General features: G+C 40.7%; 1 long non-coding RNA gene across 2 annotated transcripts in view; it reads left to right on the plus strand.

The window, feature by feature from the left end:
- The first annotated feature begins 614 nt into the window (after nucleotides 1-614).
- The window catches only part of LOC127536592 (uncharacterized), a 94,961-nt gene continuing 82,591 nt past the window's right edge, over nucleotides 615-12,984 (plus strand). For both annotated transcript variants that reach the window (XR_007945652.1, XR_007945653.1), the window contains exon 1: nucleotides 615-749. This is a non-coding gene — a long non-coding RNA (uncharacterized LOC127536592). The remainder of the gene's footprint in view (nucleotides 750-12,984) is intronic.

Genomic DNA, 12,984 nt, shown 5'->3' on the forward strand with positions numbered 1-12,984 from the left:
TGATGACACTTGATTTCCTTTCATAAACGAGACTCGGGTGGATGGTGAAGAGTGTGCGCTGGGGGAGGCGTGGGAGACGGGTGAGGACGGGGCAGTATTAACATGTGGCAGATCAGCTCAGCAGCACCGTGCCATTAGCAACTTGCTGCGCAGAGATTTTTGAACAGCTACTTGTGAACCTGTTGTGAACACAGACAAACAGGCAAAAAGTAAAGGTCAGGTCGCTGAGGATGTGCTCGTTCACTCTGCATGCATGTTTATTAGTATGCACGCGTGTGCTTGTGTTTGTACACCTCCTACCGCATGTTTAAGTGCGTAAACACACACCAGGGTGGCGTTGGTCCTGTTCTTCATCATTTGCCCGTCGCCCTTCTGCTCAAGTATACTGTTATGAATCGGTGCCTGTATTTGCTATCAGAAGGGTGTTATAGAAGGCAATAAGCATGCATTTGTGGTAGAATTATCTTTCCCCAGCCACACAGTGATGTGCTGTTGTTTCTGGGCGAGGAGCCAAGACAATGTGACTGGAGCTGAAGTGTGAGGCCAGCTTACATAACCACAAATCTGTGTCTGAGCTGTGTCAATACCATGTAGTAACCCCATCAGCAAGACAGCCCAAATGAAACTACTGCCCCTTTTATCTTTTCCCTGCAACGCTATTGAAGTCTTACTTCATATCGATGATTTTTTCTCCCTTTTGAAGTGACATCGCTTTGTACTGACTTTCTACTAAAGAAGATCAAAATACAGTAGGTATATATGCTGTATAATGTAACAAGTTAGGAGAAAAAGGCAATAGAGTAATAGCTTTATTCTTTATCAAGTGTTCGTTTATTGCTGGAAGAAAGGACGGACAGATTGAACCAAAAGGAGAAATGTGATTTTATTATTGTTATCATTTGCTTCCAGGACAGCACAGTGAAGCCATCATTAGTATTAGTATGGCTCTGCATAAGTCTATGAGTTGTTATGATGATTCTGTTCATTATTAATGGGAACTGTCTGCCTGGTGTTTGAACCTATAAGGCTTCATTAGTTAGTTGTGCATGTGCAGTGAGTTAGATAACAGAGAATTGGATGTAGACAAAAACTTTTTTGATTATGCACTATAACTTTAGTCTATATTGCTAGATGTGGACTACAGGTGATATGCAAATGTCCCATCAACAAGTTCCACTATTATGCAAGTCACCCTCGCGGCACACTGCCCCAAGACAACTGTGATTGGTTTGCAGAAACACAAGCAAGGCAGGACATTGTCTCTGTACCACAATGATGATGGGTGTAGTCAGACTATTCTACAATGCTAACACACAGCTGTGGAGATGGTAATGCAAGACTAGTGTATCATATATCATTCAACCATTTCAATTGCTGTGACTGAATTCGGGAAATTTGATCTGAACACTTTTATAAGAAGCTGGTATCCTCAACAAGATGCAAACATTTTTATTCAGGGTGTTAGCATGCTAACATTTGCTACTCAGCAATAAATATAATGTGCAGCTGAGGCGGGCGGGGATGTCCCTGTTTGAAGATGGTTAGTTGTATAAAAACTGACAATAAAAACACATTTTTTGGCCAAAAATGTGTAAATCCTGAGTTTTGTCATCTCAGAAAACTGTTATTAACTACTCTGCAAATATGCATGAATAAAAAAAAAATACAAAATTAAGTTTTAGAACTGTGAAAAAAAAATAGATGAGGATTGTTAAAAACACTAGGGTAGTCTGCTAATAACACCAACTGGTTTTCAGACAACACATGCACCTGGGTTTATTGTAACAAAACCAAACAGGTTAGATGTAGAATATCTTTGTCATTGTTTATGTACCAAAAACAATTGTATGCAAAACCTATTCAAGTGCAAACAGCAAAGTGCACCAGCAAACTGGTCTGTTCTGCAGATTCTGGCATCTAAGAAAGATGCATATGCATAGCTAGGTGGCAAACTGTATGCAGTAGCAGGTGTACAGGTGTACAAACTGATGATCAAGCAGGAGAACCACTGGTGCAAATATGCTGCAGTTTTTATAATGTGGTAGGTGCTATGTGATAGGTGGAACGCTCATACAAACTGTGGCTTCAGTGCAGCATTGAGCCATGATTCCTGGACCACCCAAGAAATCCTGAACACAGAAATGACAAATAAGAGTTCAACAGTCTAACACTACATTTCAGTGCTACATACAGTGTTTTCACATGCTTTCAACAATTATTTTATGTCGTATATAAATTATTTAATATAGATGTTAATGATGGCACTGTAAAAAACTTAATGGGATCGTCAATGTGATCAAGATTCATTGTCTGGATGCCATGAATGTCTATAAAAATACTTGAGATGATGTCAGTTGGAGCCCCAATGGTGCACCCACCAACCAACATCGCCACCCTCTAAGTTAGATGGTTGTCACGGCGGAAAATTGAGTCTTCTGTTGGCGTGTGAATGTGACGTCCCCACGCCTAGTTTGAACTAATCTCTTTTCTTCTTTCTCAAAGCCACCCACTCTCCGTCTAGAATATGCAGATGTTTTCCCTCAAAACTGCTTCTAATCCTGTAAATGTACAGTCTGAACAGTGCTGAGCCCTGACCCTGGCTCCTCCACATTGTGCCGTGTGTTTGTTGTGGATTCTCCGGTATTGCCAACAGCTCTGCACACTCCTCGGTGCACTTCACTGCATCTGTTGCTCTGCTGATGTTTAGGTATGCGGTCCTTTGGGTGAACTAAGCATTGCCTTAGTGTGTTGCCAGGTTTGTAAAACGCTCGAATGTTGGGTTTGCATAATTTCTCTGGCACTTTTCAAAGACAGCGGCTCATGAGGGATCCTTAGGTTTTAACAGGCCCACTCAGGGAATCACAGGTTCTCAAAGCCTGTTGGAAGTGCTTCAACTCCCCGGTATTAGCTTTTGTGTTTGTTATGTTGTGTGCTCTGAGTGCAAGGTGTGAACTCTGGCCAATATATACTCAAATAGATGGTGGGAATCAAACAGGACGAACTGTGTACGTTTGTTTTGTTCTCCTCAGCCTCAAGGCTCCCCCAGTTCATTCAGGGAGATGGCACAGCCTATACCAGTTTATTATGCAAAGCCACCTTTGTGAATATGACGTTCACTGAGTTGATGTGATTTTTTTTTTCTGCCACGGTTTTCTTTTTAAATCCATATGTCAATGAGTGGCTTGGAGCTTCCCACACCAGCATGTATCCAACATCTTTTTGTTCATTTCCTCTATACTTTAGGGTAGACCACAGCAGAGCCAATATTTGAGGGACTCTGAGGTGCTGAGCTGAATTCCTGTAATTCAGAATTTGATGATGTTGTTATCATACTGGAATACATATAGAGTAATGTTTTATTTCATGCCACCATTCTCTCACCTGCTGTTGTTTCGTTTTGATCATTTTCTCTTTTTAGGAACAGTGGGCCTCATTCATGAAGCGTTCTTAAGAACAAATCTGTTCTTAGAGCCTTTTTAAGAAGATTTTTGGCATTCACGAACGTGTTCTTAACTGACCTGTTCTTAAAAGTAAGAACAAATTCTAAGAACACTCAGGAGGACTCTTACGCACAAAAAATCTGCTCTTTTAGAATTTTGTTACAGTCAAAACTGATCCAAAAATTTGAATTTCTTTCTTAAAATGATTCAAATATTACCACAAATTATTTAATTTAAAACTAGATTTATTCAAGTGAATTTTAGTGATCAATGGTTTTATAGTTCAGTGCCAGTTAAACTCAAAATCAGATTTTAGATCTGAAGCTGCACTTGGTCACATTAACATGTTTGGAGGTCTGTGGGAGGTACAAGCGCAATGACCACTACGGCGTGCACGCGCCCCGGTGTGCACGCGCGCGCTGACCAGGGAGACAAGGCGGACATGGCCTGGGCGGTTTTACCTGTCACTGCAGCAGAGGCAGAGGGTGTTTTATTACGACACACACCCTTTCTGAGTATAAAAGTTTAGCTGTCTCAGGTCAGACTTTATTGGCTGTTTGAAGCTCTGTCATCTGCAGAAATGACCATCACTCTGGTGGGCGGAGTTTCACCTGCACTCCAGTGCTCACGTGTCTCAAACACTCTCTTGCTGCTGCCTTACAAGGAAGTTTAGAGGGTGTACCTTTTACATTTACAAGTCAATACAATGTAAATGTCATGTTAATGAGAGGGGAGGGTGTTCGTAGAGACTGTTCTTGAATCCGGCGCATCTCCCTCCTAAGAACAGATTTGGCTTGTCAAGAACGCTTCGTGAATCCGACGTACTTTTCTCTTGGGAGTTCTTAAAGCCGTTCTTACAAACGCTTTTCTACGAACGCGTTCATGAATGAGGCCCAGTGTGCTTTGAATGGTTATCATGCTGAAGTATTCCTCTTCTATGAAGTTTCTGCAAACTGAGAGTCATCTTGTGACCTAGTAATTTAGTAATTTACTCCTCAATATTTTTTTGCACCCGTTGAGCTCCACAGCATCATACTCTCTCCTCTGTGCGCCACTGTCAGGACTATGCATTCACTGTGGTAGTCCTGGTTAAGTTCATGCCAGATATGCTGGACTGCATCTGAGTCAAATATCTTGGTCTCATCTGCTCCTAATGTTCATCAGGCTTCTTTTCATTTCTTAGCAAAGTTTATGTTTGAGAGCAAGAGCAATCAAACATTTTTTTCTTGGGTGCTGTCCATAGACACTGATATTATGCAATGGCCTTTGTACTGTCTGAGCTGTCACAGAAACTCTGATTTCCACTGATAACCCCTGTGCCAAGTCTGCTTTTTCTAAAGAACTAGATAGTGCAAGTGGAACACATTGATCTGCCTGTATCGTTTTCCATCTTTATGAGAGTTGAGAGACAAGATTTTTCCCTTCCTCTATAAATTCTTTTCCATGTGGAGCCATGATGATAAAGACCATAGATCCAAAACTGAGAACGTTCTGGTGTTGATAGCTCATTTTATAACCATATTTGTGTAAATGAGTTAATTGGAAATCACAGGTATATTGAGTTTTGTTTCAGTAATCACAGATGTATTCACTTTTGCTGCGTTTAACTTGTAATTTGGATCCTGTCATTTTAATACAGTCTTTATGAAGTACTTGTTTTAATTGTCCATAATATTAAATACTTTACTCTTCAGCTTAGAAATAATGCAATTATTGAGAGATGATATGATTTTGTATGATTTTACATTTAGTTGGTATGAAATCTGAAAAGTTTTGATTGGTTAACCCACTGGTAGAGCTTTATATCTTTGGATTTCTGTGGCAAATATGATACTTTCTTCTTCTGTAGTCATTGTGAACAGTTGCTAGTCTTTCTCTCTATAGCCACTGGTAGTGTTTTTGATGTGTCGTCTTCATTACAATGATCGCTTGACTCCTGTGGCTGCGATCGCATCTCTTTTAGTAATGTCTCTCACCACACGGAGTGTTCATTTAAGACTGTCCACACTCGTCCGGGACACCGAGACACACATTCATTTCCTCGGCGTGGCGAACAAGGAGAGGGCATATTACTGACCTGTGACAGTGACAGCACACTCAATCAAGGGCAAAGAGCAGGGGAAACTAAAGAGTCTGCAAAAAAATGTCCACTGCTTTGACATTTGACTTTGCGCTGTTGAACACAGGACAACAGACTCCTCATCTATAAAGCCCCTACATATAAACTACTGTCAATATTTGTTGTGTATATATTTTCTCACCATACAATACAATGCCACTGGCTGTGGTAAAGCCAAAAGATCAGAGCAGGAAGTCAAATTTCATTTCCAACAGGATTTTCACAGTGCAAATACAACTCCTTCAACAACCCCCGCCCGCCCCTACTTCCTCCCTTCACATCGTCATCTCCCCTCAAGCCCAACGAATCTGTTTCAAAATCCTCCCAAACATTGGACTCGTAGTCCCCGGCACCGTTGCCATGGAGGCCACCTCAATATCAAGTTTCCCTCCTCCTAATATGGTTACAGGCCTTATGAACGGCACATTTCATTATGGCCCTCAAACCAGATTAAAGCTGTTTTGCCCTGGAACAACTGAAGGCCTAAACCAGCTGTCATAGTTTAGCAGAGGGCAGCGCTGCTACAAAAGCAGGCTTTGGATGTTCTAAGATGATGTTACTTCTTTCTCATGTTTTGCCAGGAGCAGGGACATTTAGTGCTTCACGTCTGATATCCCTTCACTGCTGAATATTGCTGCTTTATTATTGCTGCTTTTCATGCCAGCCAAGAAGCTTTTTAATCATATTTCTTACGTTCAAAGTGAAATAACAGTTTCATAAACAACATTTTGAAGCACTTATTGCCAGCATGAGCCATTACAAACCTTCTATCGTGACTTTCCCCCCGTCATGCTTAATGTCCTCCTCTCCTCCTCTCCGAAGAGCTTTGCTTTAGTTAACGCTAACAAACATAAGGCTCTCAGAAACAAAAAGCTTTAACTGTCAAACATTGCCAAAATGAGCTCCCACACATGAAACAATGTCTTAGTCCCTGTGTGTGCTGCTCACTGCTGTATAGCCAAATACGCTATGCACAGGGCTGGCATTCCAGTAGGCGGGTAAAGTACAATCTACTATAGTAGGCGGCTCTAATGGAATTCAAATGTTTTATACCTCGAAGATTAAACCGGGAGCTGATAATTCCAGTTTAGAGAGGGATGGTCAGATTAAGCCTCTTCCCTTTATTCTCTCTCTCCATCTCCTTTTTCTTTTTGATGCTTTGCATTTTAGTGGGTGCCTGCAGAAAAACAGGGCGAAGAGAACTCATCTGCCGCTAACAGGACTCATGCTAGGTGTGAAATTCGCAGTGGAAGAGTTCTTTGCATGTGAAAAAAAAACGTAATCATCCTCCTCTTTTGTCTGTTTTTTGGGTCTGCCAGTGCAGCTCGGTGCTGAATCAGTCTGGAGCACATCCTTCCTATGGCGGTTCTCGTTTGATATTCCTTACCCTGCGGAGAATTGCTAATCAATAAGCCCATCAAGCCTCTTATGTTTCAAGGTCAAAGGCATCTAAATAGACCATATTTCACACCCCTCATCTTCCATTTTTCATCTCTGTTACTTTAATAGCATTTCTTAAATCCCAAGAAAGGTGAAGTTCACAGGACCCAGTGTGTTACGTAGATCATCTGTATTCCTGCAGTATCTTTAACTGCCAGTGTAGATGGTTATCAAACATTTTGATTCTCGTGAGTGAGACGCTAAACCCAACAAATGAACCCGGGTCATTTATATTTTATTCAGATCTGATGGCTCGTGAGCATAGGGATCTTCTTTTGGCTGTTTTTGATGAATATTCCATGTCAGCAGATACATAATGTCTCCAAGTAATTATTTTATTTTAGCTCCACATAAGGAAAAAAAAAGTGTACATCTTGCTGTTCTCCAAAAAATCACCTGCTGGGTTAATTTGCACACCAGAGGGATTTTTTTTCGTGAGAAATAGATTGATGTGAAGAGGTGTGGAGTTGGAAAATAAATAAATAAATAAATAAATATAGAAATGAGTGTGTGTGGAGACTCTCTGTTGGTTTTTCTACTGTTATCTGGCAGCAGGGGGAGCTAGTAGGCCAGAAACTGAGTCTGGAAGTTGGTTTCTTGTGAACTCAGAGCAGGAGCTCAGGGTTTCCTCCTCGGATGTGGTGTATGAGCTCTTCAACAACACAAACACATCTCGTTTATTTTCTGTTCTTAAGTGTGCACAGCGCACACAAAATACTTTTAAAAAAGAGAGAGAGAGAGAAATCAATTCCACCACATTCTCTTTTGCTTTGACATTTTAAAGTGTGAGCTGGAGTGACTCGCCAGTATCCATCCCTCCACCTCTCTGAACATTCACCAAATGTTGTGTCACACTTTTAAATATTGCTCGCTGTATATTGCATGAGAAATAACCCACATAATAGGACACTCTCCTGCCTTTGCTGTCACGAAAATGGGAATTCAGCAGCTGAACAATATAGCTGAGCAGTCCATTTCAGAGTGATTTCAAAAATAAGCCACCGTCTGGAAGTATGAAAAACATTCCTCCTTTCACCAGGGAAGATAAACACTGCAGTGGCATTGCATCTATTGTTAGTCTATTGTTATGCCTTTCTTTATAAAGGTTAGTGTAGAAGCTCTCATTACGTATATGAAAGTGCTTCAGTGCTATCGTACCTTTTATGACAAGAAGCTCACATTTCGCTTGAATCTCCTCCTTTTTTGCATCTCCCTTTCTCTCGGTGTGTCACCATGTGCTCTAGATCTCCCTGTAAAGAGCTGTGTTCATGGAGCAGTGCAGTCTGTCTCTGGATATGCTCCATTGTTCTGCTCACATCCAAGTGTCTGAGTCTATCATTCTTTTTCTCTTTCTCAAAGATTTTCCTTGAGAACTTCGCTCACTATAAATTATGTGTACCCTAATGTGTTTTTAATGTTTAGGGCAATCTGAGCCTTTTGAAAATATTCTAAAGGAGTCTTTAGGCGAGCTTTGAATGCTGGTATTGAAAGTTGTTCAAGTGAGTGAGTTCAGTGAAAGCAAGGTTTTGGTTTACAGAGTGTCTCTTCTTATGATAATTGGTCCCTGTGAAGGTATCCTTTTAAAGAAACATTGGATCAATGCAAAATAGTTGGAAAAACCAGCTAATGCTTTGTATTTTTTTTTAAATCCATTATCATAGGCAGAGGCTGCAAGAGAAAGTAAAAAAGTTAGCACAGAAAAATCATAAAACTCACATATCAAAGAGCATTTAAATGGAATTTTTTGACGTAAGTGCACCTGTAACTCACTGACCTTTGATATGACAGATGATCTTAAAATGATACTGAGGGGATTTAAGAAAGGCTTCTACAAACCTTACCTCCAAATGTCTACTTTATTTTAAAGCTCCAGTTTGTTAGAGGATTTCTGATCACTTTTAAGTCTGAAGCCCACCAAGGATCACCTACTTGTCATTCCAGTGGGAATGATGATGCACATTATCAAGAAACTAATAAATCAGATGGCTGATATGCCTGGTTTATCATTGTATTTTCGGTGTTTAGTAGGGTATGCTGTGTTATCATCCGTTTGTTTTGGTTGTGATATTTAAAATCACATTGTGCGAATGCACTCTGGGCTTTGGCCATCTGGATCTTAAGTACCACCGTGCTCCTTAGTGGCTTTGGTTTCCGTTGCTGAACTGTCCCTGAGCAGCTATTGACGAGCGAGAATGGCAGCTTTATGAGGCAGGAAGTTTGTTCCTTTCTTCTCATTGGATATAAAGAGAAAAGAATAGATATCATTATGAGATGAGCTTCATTAAAAAGGAGGCTAATGGCTGCTCTTTAACGCTGAGCGCGAACTGCCTCTGCAGACATCAGTGCTCGACAATGATTGCCACTGCAGCCTCAGCATCACTTAACTTCACATTAAATTGGCCTGAGCTCTGCCTGCTTTGAGCAGCAGTAGGAAGAAGCAGCCAGTCAGTGGATTAATGAAGGCAGAAGGACCTATTCTCTTTTCCTTTTCTTAGACAGAAGAAATGAGACACACTTTAACGTTTCGAGAATAGAGGCTGAACTCATGGAGGCTCTTGAGGACAGAATGGAAGGAAGTAAAAGGGAGGAACTCATGACTCTGGATTTCCAGTTTCCTCTTCCTGTCTGATGTTACAGCTTTGTTAAACTTTTCCGTAGAACCGTGTGAAAGTCCCTCTGTGGTCAAACACATAAAAACTCATCTGTATCAAAGTTAGTTTAGCTTTTATTTAAGGGACAATGTACAGAAACATTAAGCTCACATGAGTCAGAGATGTGCTGCACCAGATTATAGCTTCGTAGCTAGTTTCCATCTGCAGTCCCTATAACATTAATAAATAACAATGCTAATACAATAAAAAAGGTTAACATTTTTTAAAGTATTTTCCAATGAAAATAGTCCCTTGCTGCCTTAAATGTACCTCTACACCGTTGTTTCCCTTAAAACACGTGGATCTATGGAGTTCCTGCCTCTGTGTCAACCCACTGCAGCTCAAGCACACCAGCTCACATATGGCTCTATTCAAACACTGTAAAAGTACTCTAGACAATGGAAAATTGTAATACTATTCGAACCAGCCTGTGCATGCGTTTGTTTTCTCCGGGCACTCTGGCTTCCTCCCACAGTCCAAAAATATGCTGAGGTTAATTGATTATTCTAAGTTACTCATAGGTGTGAATGCAATCATGATTGTTTGTCTGTATGTAGCCCTGCAACAGACTGGTGACCTGTCCAGGGTGTCCCCTGCCTTCGCCCCAAGTCAGCTAATACTATTTCAAGTCAGATACTAATTCAAAAGCCTCATCATGTAACTTGTGGATTGGTTCGTTATGCTTGTTCCAAATGAAACTCCAAAAGTCTAAATTTCTGTTTATTTCTCAATAAATAACCGTGCCATTGACCCCTTAATTCACTAATGAAGTGAGTTCTAACATCTATATGATTTTTTTTTAAATCAACTTGACAGGGTCTCGAAGCGGCGAGGATGCTTTCAAAAATAATGCCATGAATAGCTTTTATGTATCAATCAACTCAATACAAAGTGCAGTAAACAGAAAATCTAGCCAGCATTCTGTCCAACCATCCTTTCCTTAAAAAAAAATGTAAAAAAAAAATCTCTGTGGTACACTTGCCCGCTGTTTTTCAAGAGACTTGGCAGGTAGGCTGTCCCAGGGATCTTGGAGAATGGCTCAATTGCTTCCGTCTCTTCATGTAATCCCAGACTGACTCCATGATGTTGAGATCAGGGCTCTATGGGGGCCAGACCATCTGTTGCAGGACTCTTTGTTCTTCTTGCTGTTAAAAATAACTCTTTATGATTGGATGTTTGGGGTCTCAGTCTGCAGTAGAATGAATTTGGGACTGATCACACTGTTCCCTGATGGGCAAAAAGCTAAAGTCCTTAAAACATGCATTGTATTGTTTATATTATTGGGAAGAATTGCAATCATTATGCTATCAAACTGGGCTTTATGTAGAATTTTTTTGTGACAAAAGAATATTTCCTACCCCACATAATTACTTCTAATGAGTGTAACAGCGTGCGTCACTGTATAAATTGCATTTGTAAAGCTTCTTAAGATATCCATTTGGAGGCAACAGACTCATAAAATGCTAATATGCCCTGAATTTTAACTCAAACAAAGGCTCAAATCAAGCTTCTTAACTGAGGGCAACAAAATGAGAAATGAGTCTTGGAATCGATTTAAAGACTTCTCAGTCTACATGAAATTAATGCATAACTTATTCTAGTCTTCAAGCGCAACAGAACAAAGAGAAGGAATACCCGTGATGACTCATGATTATTTTCCAGTGCACCTTAGGGTAGATTCGACTGGAATGGAGGAGCTCAAATCGATGAGAGCTCCTAAATCCTTCCAGACGCAATTGTCTGTCTCATTCATACATATGGCCATGGTCTCGGTAATGCACAGTGTAATGACAAGGTTTTATCCAGGGCTGGGACGCCCATCTCTGCATAAGATGAGAGGCTGTGTGAGACGGCTGGTATTCTTGGTTTCACGCATTCTTTTCGGTTTTTGCCACAAATGAGTACAAGTAAAAACATGTGAGACTGAATCTTAACTAGTTTGTTCTTGAAAATGAAAAGCAAATATAAAAAATCTACATGTATTTGTGTTCAGTAGGCCTGACGACCCCCTTCAGCATGACAGCAGGCATAAAAGCCCCTCGATCTCATGATGGTCTTTGGCTTATACCCGGTAAAGGACAGAGCAGTTGTTTCCGTGGACACCCCCAGTAAGTGACTTGTGGCCTCCCGCTGAGTGCTGCTGAGGAACCAGTGTTCAGACACTTGTCCAGTGAATATTAATGTGGACAACATTGCTTAAACAAGGCTCGAAAATGAATGCTTTGCAGCACAAAGGAAGAAGAACCGAGACATAATAATCAAGTGTCATTGTGACAAATGCCTATTTCTCACACGCGGGTGTTGAAAGTAATTACATTCAAATGAAGTTGTCATCAGCAGCTTGGGAGATCATCACCATACAGTAGCTCATTTCTGCTTCATGTGGTTTCCCTGCTGTGAAATTCTCACACCCACTTTATTACAGGCACATGAGGCTGAATCTTCAAAGAGAAAGCACAGAGTCCATTATAAGTGCTTAATAAAGAAAAAAATCTCTGCTACACTCTCTTCAGATCTGCCCAGACTTTTATTCTGTTTATTATATTTTGGTAATTAAGGGGCTTTTTGCTGGTTTTGATGATTCTGCGTCATCATACAAATCTTCAGACAGGTAATAAAATGATAGCGATTTGTAGTGCGGCAAGTTTTGCAGAGGATTTGGATCGTGCAGTGAGGCTGAATTGTTCATTTTAATGGCAGTGCTTGCTTCCCTGTGTGCAAATGTTCTCCCACAAGTATTCCTCCAAACGCTGCTTGCTTTGAGGGGACACCATTGCTACATCCTGGGATTAGCGTTAGCCGATATAATAGCGAGTTGTTTAAAGATCTACAAGCACGCCAGAGCGGAATGATAACGAGGTGTACTTCATCATTTGCAAGAGAAAAATAGTCTGATGGAATGTTTGATGCAGCTTTACTTGAATGCATTAGATACAAAGCGCTGTAGCAAAAAGTTCGGCTGAATGAACAAGCCAGTTTGAAAGAGCAACAGCTCCAAAAAAAGATTGGAAGCATAAACCAGAGGACGGACTTGACTCATCCGTCTCAGGCTTAAGTTTTTGTTGTGGAAATCTGGATGAGCCGTAGCAAAAGCAATTGAGGCACAGCAATATTTATCTTTTGAGTTTCATTCTAGTGCAGTACAAACGAGTATTTCAGTTGAAAGAGCAGAGCTCATACACCGGGATTGTGTTCAGAGGGCTGACCAAGAATCGAGCAAGACAATACAAGTTATTGTAGCATTTGTCCTTCAAACATCACAGCCTTTTGTTCAAGATAACAACAGCAGAGGAATGATAATAATGCAGAGTGCGGTCAAAACCAGATTATTACA

Source organism: Acanthochromis polyacanthus, chromosome 12 (assembly GCF_021347895.1).
Source record: "Acanthochromis polyacanthus isolate Apoly-LR-REF ecotype Palm Island chromosome 12, KAUST_Apoly_ChrSc, whole genome shotgun sequence".
Taxonomy (NCBI): domain Eukaryota; kingdom Metazoa; phylum Chordata; class Actinopteri; family Pomacentridae; genus Acanthochromis; species Acanthochromis polyacanthus.